We start from the raw sequence: 12,716 nt of genomic DNA, 5'->3' as shown, positions 1-12,716 counted from the left end.
CTGTCGCTTTCGGAAAAAGAATCGATTCTGAAGAAGAAATGAAGCGGCATGAATCAGTACCCTTCAACCTGTGCACTTCAACTTCAACTTTTGTTCAAATTCATTCATGTTTAATAGTCGTTTAGTTAAAACGGAATCATCGATTTTTTCGGTCTGTGGTTCCGTATTCGCGAGTATAGGGGGGTCAAGGGCAAAAACTTCAACTCTATGTACAGCATAAAAAATACCTTGATCAGATTCCGACGAGTAAGCAAACATATTCTGGATGGCTATAATTTTTGAGCTGTGTTGCGACGGATTGTGAAACAAAACTGTGCATATAAAATTGAATAAATGTATGTCTGGTTATAAAAATAATGTTTTTGTATGGATGAAAATAAAAATCAGGAAGAAATCAGGATAGCCCATATTGGGCTGCCCGGAAAGTTCGTTTCGAATATCGAGACGAAACGAACTTTCCGGGCAGCCCAATATGGGCTATCCTGATTTCTTCCTGATTTTTATTTTCATCCATACTTATTTTTAAAAATTATAGTTGGCAACACTGAGCACAGGTGAAGGTAGCCGACGATTTGCGACTGAAACATGATTGATATTCCAAAACATTTATTATGACACAGAACAATGAAAACAGCATGGCGGAGAGGGGGGCACATTCGGACACTATTTTTTCCTTGATTTTTTATATTTTTTGTAAACTTAAAAAAATCCTGAATTTATTCTGGTTGTCATTTAGACATCAATGTATCATATGAGGCAGTTTCGGACAGTCCTGGGGCACTTTCGGACAACGAAAACAAAACTAAAATAAAAAACTTCCGCTCCTTCTTATTTCCAGCATATTCTGCATTTTTCCATCTCATCTTCGTTGATGCTGGTTCTATCGGTTTTCTTTTTGTAGTTTCGAACCATCATTAGGTTAGGAGAATCAGACTAAATTGATGTTTGTTAGTAAACAACAATCAGACACAAATTTTATGAAGTATTAAACAGTGTCCGAATGTGCCCCGTGAACGATATCCGAATGTGTCCCACCACCACCCGAAGACAAATCATAATTTTATCCAATAAATAAACTTTTATTTCCCCGTTGTATGCACGTTATTTTCATTTCATATTAGTTACTAACTGAGGTGGTGTACTTAAATTTCTAAATCGTTCACAAAGGAATTAGGGAAATACTTACAACTTCAAGATCAAAAGTTTCGAAACGTGTATGAAAAAGGGCACTGTGTTGTTTTCGTAAGTAATAAACGACCAGGAGATATCAAACTATATGACAGCTGTTGGTGAAAGGGCAGTTAACTTATTTATATTTTTAATTTGGTTGAAAATTGTACCATTTAGTTTTTACAAGCGTTTCCGAAACTGCCCCCCCTTTGCCCTACTTATCGCAGCGACATCCAGACGAGCAAGATATCATTTCTTGATCCTTCTTGGATAACGAATTTTCGGGCTCGAAAATGTTCCCATTGAAGTAACATTATTTTTTCCGTTAGCGTTGGGCATCCGAATCTATAAGTGTGTGAAAATGTATACGTAAATTAGCGACTCGAATGATTGCGACGATGTTTTGTTGATATCGAAGCATAGCTTCGCGGGTCCGGTGATAACTTTGAGGAAGACACATCTACGGAGCGTTATTCGGGTTCTCAAACAGACTAAGGGAATCGAACATGGGCATCCCTAGCTTCAGATGAGTGCCTAAAAACTCTCTCGCTTATCGTTTCACCCGTTCAAGTTCACGGATAATAACGAATGCGCCCGCTAGCCCACGCGCGTAGGTAAACACTCTCTTCCCCTCTCAACAATTTCGCGATCTCTCTTGCGCTCTCTCCCATAGAGGTACCCCAATCGTAATCACACCTGTTGCTCTTGGGCCAGAGCATCGAATCCTCTCTGTTTACGGTGATCGCTTGCTGCGGCAGCACGCATCGAGCTCGTTTCGTTCAGCATAAGATTTCTATGCTTTCTCTCGCGGACTTCAGTGCCGGCACTCGATATGCTCAGCTGAGACTTTATGATGTGTGTGATTGGAAGGAATTGCGATCTCGAAATCGAAACAGCCAAACTAGGGTGCAACTTGTGCTAAATTCAGTTCGCGGTCGATTCGCCTAACGGAACGTCCAGGTGGCTCTCTCGCGCTGAGTGGGAAGTGTTTGTGTATGCTGGCCGGAAGACTCGGAAGAAGGAATTGAGTTGGGGCTATTGAGTGGGATGCAAGTTCAGTGAAGCTTTGGATTTTAAGGATCTGGTCAAGGTCCCTCAATCTCATTATCCGATCACTAAACAGTACAAAACGATACTGGGTTTGTAACGGTTGGTCGATTCCAGATGCCCGGTGGTTTTCAGTTGGATAGAGTGGTGTACTTGAAAGCGGATGAAAAACGGTCAGAGCGTGGCATGGATTGATCAAATTAAAAGTCTGATAATTTTGGCCGTGTTTATTAGTGCAAGGAGAACGGATTTTTTGAGTGTGCTTTGGAGTTGTGTTTTCAAAGAAGACTGCGCAAAGTGCGCTTGCCGTTGCATTAAATCGGTAAGCAACTACGCAAAGATTGTTTGGTCTTGAAAAGATTGACCCAATCAGGAGAAAAAGAATAGTGATTGTGGCAACAGCTGTTCCGATGTCGACCGGTGAAGGCAGCTCACGATTGGTACAGAGCACCTTGAAACAACAGTTAATTAATAAAGTGGAAGATTATTAGTCTTGCTTTAGTTTAATCTCTCGAAGAAAGGTGAACGAATAGAAAGAGTGAATGTTCAATCGGCAGCATCGTCAAGAAAACGTGGAATAACGACCAACAGTCAACAACTTTATTAATTTCATTATTCTTTACGCACATCGTATCCAGAGTTGGCGTAACGGTTGATCGGTTTTAACACTGGCGGAAACGAACCATCAAACCTTTGCAACCGCAGTGGACCGTCACTCAAGGTATATTCCAAAGTGTTATTGCGCCTCATACTCGACCGAAATACCTGCCAATTGCTCGCAAAATTACGCGATGCTGTTCGCTTTTCGCCGGCTTATGTTTTTTGTGGGATGTTTTTTTTTTGGTCTGACAGACACAGCACCTTTCGCGCACAGTGTGTAGGCGCATACGTGTAGTTCGCAAGCACCGTGTGTTTAATTGGCTCTTGAATTCGATTTCCTGATTACCTGGTGAGAGGTGGGCTGACTGTTGGAGCTATGTATAATGCATCGGCGGGAATGTAAATAATTAGCGTTTATTTCATTTAACTCGTTTTGGCTTTTGATGCATCCACCAAAATACAAAATAAAAAAACAAAAATAGTTGTCTCCATATGTTGAATTAACGGTTTTGGAAATACGTGCTGAAAAATTTGCACGTATTAAGGGGGTATTCTAGTCTAGAAATCTGAAAAAATCGAAATTTTTTTTTTACCATGTTTCTGTAGTTTAGGCATTCAAGAATATACTCTAGAAAGGACTTATCGAAAATCCTATTATTTACCTAGTTAGAGCCATCTTAGTGATGTGGTATCTAACCTGTTACGGCCATCACAATGAACTTCAAACGCGTTTCTCTCGGAACTAGTTTTTTTCTAACTGGCGTACACGATATCTCAAGTTTTACTGAACCGATTTATGTCAAATTTATATGAAAATAATCTGCATACATCTCTCTATCGCATGAACCAATAAAAAATTATAACTTTTTAATTTTACTATTTTTAAAAAATCGGTAAACGCCAAAAAAATCGTTTTAAACAGCATTTTTGTTTTCAAACGGCCGCCATTTTGTTAAAACCCATGTTTTTGACTTGTCCGAGGTTCATGCCATAGCGACATCTTTACTGATTCAGAATCTGTTCGATTTTTTTGTTTCAGATAACCAGAAGGACTGGAATCGTGTACGCCATGGCACAACTTTTTTTTGAACACCCTCACTTCACCAGCATGTAACTATTCTAATTATGAATATTGTTTTTCCGTCCTATTTTTGTTTTATTGTTGAAAGATAGATAAACGAATAATGATATAATGGATAGTAAAAATATTCTTTGTTTTATTTTTACGGAGTTCGAAAAAACGTCCGAAATTCGTGTCTCTACACTAGAATACCCCCTTAAATATTGTGAATCCGCAATAATTCACATTTTTCCTATCTTTTGTGCTGCAGAATAATGATAAAAAATTGCAATATACATCTTTCAATACGTTTGAACGATGATGTATGAATAGAGCCAGTCATACCGAACTGCCTGAAAACATTGAATATGTAAGGTTAAATTGTCAATACTTTCATTCAACAGTTCTCTGTGCCAATTGTCGGAAGAAGTGTGTGACCTGCGTTTGATTCAATGTGCAAGTACTTCCTTCACATTAAAATTGATGAATTTTTATCCGTCAATTGCAACTTGCAATGTACTTGAGTACGAATAAAAAAAAGAAAGCATTTACTCGTGATAATTTTTTTTTAATTTTAAAACTAATGCTAACGGAAATTTTCCAACAACAAAAAAATCATTACGTTTTGTGACCTTGGCACCAGTACTGGTTTCATAAATAACTGGGTGCAAGTTGTAATGTAAATATTTACTTTTTTTTATCAAAATGCTCCCAGTTTACGATACCTCGTTAGAACCTTGAAGTACAATTTCTGATATGTAGTTTGGCCACTGATTTCTGCTTCAGCGTCTGGTTTGTTTATTGCACAAAATTTTTGACTTCAATGTTAAAAAAATGCTTTCACATAATGTCAGATTTATTAAAATATTATTTCACATAATGTCAGATTTATTACCTATTAAAAATACTTTTGAAAGCGAGGGCTCAAGTTTTTTTTTCATTGAAATTACTACAAGTGTCAAATTTCAAGAGCGTAAAATGTTTGTATGTATGGATAAAACTTTTCATTTTCTCAGACTGAATATCAGCTTGGAATTGTATCCAAAAAACCCACACACGGTGCCAAACTGGGATTGAACCCAGGAAAAGTGTCTCTTATTTTTCAACGCTATCTCTTGAATCTTGAATCACTGTTCATTTTATAGTAGCGCTCGTAGTAGGCGTATTTGAAATCTTTTGACAGAAATTTGTTTGGAGAATCTGTTACGACGATAAAAATTTCACGTTGATCATCCGTTTTGTTTCGGAAAAGTTGTGCAGGATGGAAGCCGAAAGAAGAAATTTGATTTTGGACAGTCACATTAAAAATCCAGCGTGGTCATATACTATATTCGCGAGATCGCTGAAAGTGGCTAAAACGACCGTGTATGATGTGCTGAAACTGTTGTTCGAATGGATCAGAAGACGTATCGCAGGGGAATTTACGATCGGAAGCTGAAGTTGAAGGGTATTGAGATCAATTAAGGCAAGCCCGGGACACTCGACTACGTACAAATGAAACACAAATTTCTGCAGTACTCAAGAATTAATTAAGCAAAAAATTAGGCATATGGAGGTTCTAGAATGCAATAAATGTTTCTATGTTGGTTAGACACTCCACCCCCCTCTCAAGCAAATAAAGCCGAATTTGGCATGCGAAGATTTTAGGGAACACGAAATGTTTCTATGGCGAACATGCACTCTTTCCCTCTCACTCTGCCATACAAATGAAGCATACATTTCTGCATAATTCATGAGCTAACCAAATTTGGCATGTTGAGATTTCAGGGGACAAGAAACATTTCTAAGGTGGTTCAACACTCCTCGCACCGCCTCGGTGCCATAGAAATGAAACACAAATATCTGCATAACTCGAGAACGAATCACGCAAATGAAACCAAATTTGGCATATGGAGGTTTTAGGGGGCAATAAATGTTTTATGCTGTTTTGACACTCCTTTCCCCTCTCTAAAGAGGGGGGGGGGGAGGGTGCTTTACAACTCGAGAACTAATCAAACAAATGGAATCAAACTCAGCATATAGGGGTTTTAGGGATCGGTAAACGTTTCTATGGTAGTTCGCCATATTGACAAGCGTTATTAGTCCATTTGATGTTTGCGGTAACGAAATTGATCTTCGTTCGAAAGTGGAAATGGATTTTAATGTGATAAAACGCACTCCTATATCGTCTTCTATTTATATAAATAAAAATGGATCGCCGAATGTGTTGATAAAAGCAAAACTCGAGAAAGGAATTGTCCGATTTAGGGCTGTCTTCATTCTATCATATTTCATGTATTCATGCTCTCATTTTTACTCTCACAAAACACTTTTCAACTTCATTTTATAATGAGGTGTAATATTATCACACATCTAAGCAACAGCACCAGTGGCTATGTGAATTCTTCTATACCGAGTTATTTTCGAAATCAGTAGTGTTACCAAGGTCACAAAACACAAAGCGTTAATTTGAAAAATTTTTAGAGGAAAGTTTCAAAACATTGTTTTAGGGTGAAATTGATCAATCTAATTTTTCGTTATTTTCTAGTGTAATATACACGAAAATGTATAGAAATTCAATGAATTATTTACCTGCGGTCTTTTGAATGATAATTCGAGGGCTTGAGAATACAAAATCTAAATAAATTCATCCAAAGGTGTAGTCGTGCTGTATTCTTATCTCGATCTGTAGTTTGAAATGCAGATCACCTGGAAACCTAACGGGTTGTTGTATTGCGGCCATTCAAATGGTCTCCAATTATAATATAAATATATAAATATATTATAATAATAATGAAGCCTCATTCCCCTACATAGTCTTATGTTGGCTAATTATCTAATTGATAATTTATTTGAAAAACATAACCAGTGTGGCAAAAAACGAACTGATTTAATCTACAGATTTAAAATCTCCTCTTTGTGATATGGGACTTTTACTCAGCTTTATATATTCAAATGTTTCTGTTGAATGCTTGTAAGAAGTAAACAGTAAATCTTTTAGTTTTATCAAGTTACATAAGACGTGTTTGCTGTTCCGTCAAGCCATCTCATAGCATCTTCTGAGTTCACTGAAACATGACCGCCAAATTTGTCAGACAAACTGTTCTGATCTCCAGATCAATCAAACATTTGAACAGATGGATGAATTTCAGGTTGTAGCCTTTTCTCTCATTTTGACAGTTGTCTGCTTGATCCTTCAGAAATCGCTCATAGACCTTCTTCACCTAACAACATTCACTCTCACGATTTTCAACCAAACCTCAATCATAACTGTGCTCTTTTGTATCAAGACTCACATTTTCAATTCCACTATGCCAACAAACTCTACTATGTTTCAATCGCTATCACAATTCAGATTTATCATGGCTACAATAACGTGCGCGAACTCAAACTAATGTAGACTTCTTTCTATTAGCATTTTTTTTTGTTTTCTATAAACATTTAAGAAAACCTTCATTATAATTGAGACGAAAATGGCAGTTCTTTCTTGCAAATTAGTTGACAACAACTTTGTTGATTACAATCCCAACTACCGCTACCGTTTAAAATCAGCTATTGTAGTTGTTCTTTTAATGTTCCAAGGCATCGAATTGAAACAAGCAACACCTTAAAAAATATGGAGTTCTATGGTACTCTACTTAATAAGTTTGGCGTTCGTACATCGTCAGCATTAAGCACGCATTAAAATTTTTCACATACTTTGCCACACACACGACCCAGACCGTAAAGAATATAGGTTCACGTTTATGCTCTCCTTTTTACTCTTATAAAACACTTTCCAACTTCATTTTATAATGAGGTGTAATATAATCACGCATTTATGCAACAGCACTAGTGGCTATGTGGATAGCGTGGTCATGTAAAACAGCCTTGCATTCCAGCCGGCCTTGGTTCGTTCCCCGCTTGGCCTAGTTTAGACTTTTTTTGGTACAATCTCGGTGTTAAGTCAGACCGGACCATGTGACATTTTTATGATTTCGAGAAAAACGAACTTGAAGTTCAGTGCTCTGCAATTTTCAAAGCATTTAATGTTTTCGTTCAATATTGTTCTCAGAAATGTTAGCTACTCTCTGGAAATACTTTGATATATGATAATTGTGAAAAACATCAAGTATCATCCCAAAAAGGCAGCTATTTGGCCCCCTATACGTACATAGTCCACTCTGACTGAACCAAATGAAGCATTTTTTAAGATTTGGTTCACTATGACTGAACAGTTTCGAAATATTTCTCAATCAAATAACAGTTGTGAGTCAAAGTGTGCCATATTGTTATGAAAATTAGAGCGAGAAGGGGTGTGAGGTTGGAACCGCGTAAACATTTGGTTGTGTTCAGCATAATAGTCTCTGCCATCTATTACAGGCATGAATATTTCATGCACGGCAAACATGTTCAAGCATACACTTCCCATTTTCAATCATCTTAGACAGTATACGTCAATAGAAGCGTCAAATTCGAATTCATTGTCATCGCTACAGTCTAAATCGCACTCTGAAATAATACATTTTGCGATCCTTCACACTGAAGACCAGCATTTTTCACTGATCCGTTCAGTCAGAGTGGACCAAGTTTATTTTTTAATATACTCAGAATGTGCACATTTACACTAACGGGTTCAAGCCCATTTCAACAAGGCACCTACTAGCTTCAAAAAAAACTTGACTTGAATTCGGCGCTTGAAAATTGTTACTTGGTTACTTGCTTACTTTGTTACTTACTTGGCGTCCAATTCGGTTTAGCTTTTGCGAAAAAAAACGGAGTCGCAACATTGGTTGTTTGGTTTAGAAAAAAAAAAGTTTTTCATGGTGCTTTTTTGTAAAATTGATTTTTCCCACTTGTTTCAATAGTGATTGGAAATATCCAATTGATGTTTCAACTCGTAAAGATATAGCTGGATGTGAATTATTATGTTTGGCGTCTATTATAATCGTTTCAATGAGTTGAAATGGTGTTTCTTTACCATGCTTAAAAATGAAAACGAAAATGCTATTCAGAAATAGATAATTCATCATGTAATTTAACACATTTCGAACCGCTCACGAGTTTTCTCGTGTTTCGCGTTCCGACTATTACGGATGGATCACGAAATAACCCGTGTTTTCTACATTTGATGGTTAAATCCTTAGTCTGTCAAGAATCTAACAAGGCCTATCGATGGCTCGCCTTCGTCTCATCCACACCGAAGAAAACGATCTCATTCGTGGAATCCGAACAAATGAAGCGTACAAGTTTGCGGTCGTTAATGTTTAACACATTATAAAATAAATGTTTTTCGATTCGTTGAGAACCATTGACGAAAGGAACCTACAAATGATTATTAAACGTGTCATCGTGTCAAGTTTTTAATTTCATAAACTTCAAAATTTTCAGTTTGTTTTTATTAAAGGGTGTGTCACATCAAATTGCATCACGGAAAAAACTCTGTAGAAATTCGCCCAGTAGACCGATCCTTTTGAAAATTTTAGACAGTAAAATAAAAACTATTAAACAACTTTTGGCATTTTCTTTTTATTCATACTTCGAGCCCAAGCCCGTATGCTCGCACCTTCCTCTTCACCCTGTCCATAAGGTTCTGTACAACGTCAGGTTGTAGTTTTTTTTGAACAGAAATCCATTTTCTCTTAAAGTCCGCCTCCGATTTGACAACTTTTGGGTTCTTCCGGCGCGTTGGGCGGGTTCATTTCCTTTGGCACGAAGGTGACCCCGTTGGCTTCGTACCACTCCAACACGTCCTTTGAATAGTGGCACGAAGCGAGATCCGGCCAGAAGATGGTCGGGCCCTCGTGCTGCTTCAATAGTGGTAGTAAGCGCTTCTGTAGGCACTCTTTAAGGTAAACCTGCCCGTTTACCGTCCCATAACGAAGGGGGACCCCGCTTTCCGCAAGAGCAGATCGCTTGCCACACCATGTACTTTTTGGCAAACTTGGATAGTTTCTGCTTGCGAATCTCCTCCGGAACGCTGAATTTGTCCTCTGCGGAGAAGAACAACAGGCCCGGCAGCTGACGAAAGTCCGCTTTGACGTAGGTTTCGTCGTCCATTACCAGGCAATGCGACTTCGTCAGCATTTCGGTGTACAGCTTCCGGGCTCGCGTCTTCCCCACCATGTTTTGCCTTTCGTCGCGGTTAGGAGCCTTCTGAACCTTGTATGTACGCAGGCCCTCCCGCTGCTTGGTCCGCTGGATGAATGAACTTGACAAATTCAGCTTATTGGCGACATCCCGGACCGAACTTCTCGGATCACGTCTAAACTGCTTAACTACGCGCTTGTGATCTTTTTCACTGACGGAGCATCCATTTTAGCCGTTCTTCACCTTCCGGTCGATGGTTAGGTTCTCGAAGTATCGTTTTAGTACTCTGCTGACCGTGGATTGGACGATTCCCAGCATCTTACCGATGTCCCGATGTGACAACTCCGGATTCTCGAAATGAGTGCGCGGGATTAATTCACGACGCTCTTTTTCTTCGACGACATTTTTCCAAATTTACGAAAAATTTACAGTGAAGCATGGCCAACGTGATCTATACACTCTTATCTGATTATAAGCGAAAGCTGAAGATATAATTCCTAAAAAATAAATTTCTACAGCGTTTTTTCCGTGATGCAATTTGATGTGACACACCCTTTAGTACGTTTTATCAATTTGCCCCCGAATGACGGTACTGTGACATGGGATCGATTACATTCAAAAAGGGCAATTGCCAAGTGTAAATTGAAGAAGGGTTCCGAAGTGACTCGGGATGCTGCAAGCATGAAAAGAGATAGTGAAATAAAATGGCCTCTAATGTTGGCCAACAGTGAGACCAAGCTTTGATGGACCAAGCGTATCTGAAGAAAGTACAAACATTCATCAAAACCTGGGCCCGAAACCCCGAAGATGAAATCGTCGCTCCTCTCAGTACCTTCGTTTCGACTAGGATTACTTCGGCATTCGCTGTCAACATGACTTGAATTGACGAGCATTGAGAGCGAGGGTGACCAATGAACTATTCTAGCAAATGGTTATTCTAATTGACGTGACTAATGAATACAAATCTGCCTCTTCATTCAACCTAACTTCAATACACACTACTACTTCCCCTGACACGAATATCGTTATTCGCGTACACAATCTTGTTTTAACGTCCATATAAAGTGAAACGAAAACTTGATTTCTGATGCAAAAACATAGTTACACCAATTCTAAGCAAAATTTTAGTTCACTTTGTCTTCGAGCCCAGTTTTGTGAAAAAAAAAAACATGCAGGAAAACGGGTTTATATCAACAAAATTCACAAATTCGTCAATGTTTCTGGACACAACACTGCACGCTATTATGTGTGAGTAAATTTCCTGTATGACACAATAAAAAATCTAGCTCACCTGTAGTATATGTCAAACCACGTTGAACTCAAACATCGATACATGCATACGTGACATGAATTAATTTTGGGGGGAATCACTTCAATATGCATTGAAGCCCATTTGACGGGGATGAATGAAATGCGATAGTCGAGTCGTAGAGTGAGATAGCAACTAAACGACCGAATGACTGCTTGACGGAGAAACTGCTGGAAGAAGCCAAAACTCATTTGCAATTGGATACGAATGCGAATTTCTTCATAGTCCGCTGTCTATCCTCAGTTGAATATGACTTCGCCAAGCCCTGATTGAAACTAACATTTTTTAATAGTGAAAAAAACAATAAAAATCGATTATTAGATGTAAAACATATATTACTTGCAAAGTTTTAGAAATGCGAGTTTTTTCACAGCTTTTCTCAATCAGATACGGTTTTGAAACGGCAATAACGAATTTTATTGAAAAAATGATGATGACAGTTTCCAGGGGAAAATGTATTTGTCTTTCTTACTAAAATATGTTTCATATGAAATAAATCGGGAACCGAAAGTCTTTCGAAGTTAATATTTGATCCTTTTTTTCAAATTGCTATAGTGTATCTAGTTGAGGAACCTATGAGAGAGTATGGATCTGGAAGATTTTTTATTTAATTATCTAATTCATCACCATCGATAACTACGTTCAAACGTTATCGGAAATAAAGCGTAAGAAATGTTAAAAAAAAACTGTAACCTGAACAGGACCAGGGAGAGTGATCGCAAATGTTCTCAGATTTTCAAAATTGCTCTGCGGCGCACAACACGGTTTGGTTAATCTATATGCGATAATGTTTTCGGTCGTAACATTCCTGCAAACATTCCAATAGAACGTTGAAACAAAACCTGGGTACCAGAAACCCGGCCAACAAAGCGGTGTGAGCAAGTGGTGAACAACTTCCAATGATGTATTTTGATAAACGATTAAACGGACGTCAACATGGACTTTGAACATATCACGGGTCAAAAATAATAGCTTATAAACTCAAAGGGAATGATTTGCACTTGTAGATGAATTCACGAGCAAGATGATGTGATAATGATGGAAAACAACGGTGTTTATGAGCTGTCTTGCTGTTGTTTACATCACACGAAAATCCCGTGGGGTTCTGGTTCGATTTACCCAGTTGCAATTACAGTCGGAAAGTGAAATTATTATCTAAGCAGAATAATGTAGATATTATTGTAAAGGTGTCATTCTAAAAAATTGTCCTGATTTTCGTTCCATCGGGAAATATTGAGCAGCTATCAAGCGTAAATTGAAGAAATATGGTAAACATCTTGATGATGTGGAGATGTGTTGAAAAAAATTGCAAATAAGGTTAATATTTATTCGTTTACAAAACGTCAACAGTCTTAACGATGATGTTCTAATGATTGAACTATAAATTCTGATTTATTGTAGCAACTATAAACATTACTAAAAATAACTATAAAAATATTAAAACCACCGCTATGAGAGAACAACAGAAGAAACAGCCTGAGA

The 12,716-nt window shown here is 38.0% G+C and overlaps 1 protein-coding gene across 4 annotated transcripts in view; it reads left to right on the top strand.

Moving 5' to 3' along the window:
* LOC129770880 (uncharacterized) overlaps nt 1-12,716 on the top strand; it is a 273,533-nt gene that overhangs the window by 97,297 nt on the left and 163,520 nt on the right. For 2 of the 4 annotated variants that reach the window (XM_055774039.1, XM_055774040.1), the window contains exon 1: nt 1,916-2,938. The exons of 1 other annotated variant lie outside the window; for it this stretch is intronic. The gene's annotated coding sequence lies outside the window, so the exon portion shown is untranslated. Of the gene's footprint in view, nt 1-1,915; nt 2,939-12,716 lie in introns of those variants that run through there. One more of the 4 variants, XM_055774041.1, reaches the window with a different exon arrangement.

Source organism: Toxorhynchites rutilus, chromosome 2, assembly GCF_029784135.1.
Source record: "Toxorhynchites rutilus septentrionalis strain SRP chromosome 2, ASM2978413v1, whole genome shotgun sequence".
Lineage (NCBI taxonomy): Eukaryota > Metazoa > Arthropoda > Insecta > Diptera > Culicidae > Toxorhynchites > Toxorhynchites rutilus.
Note: the sequence above shows the minus strand (reverse complement) of the source record. Positions and strands in the feature narration are given on the sequence as shown.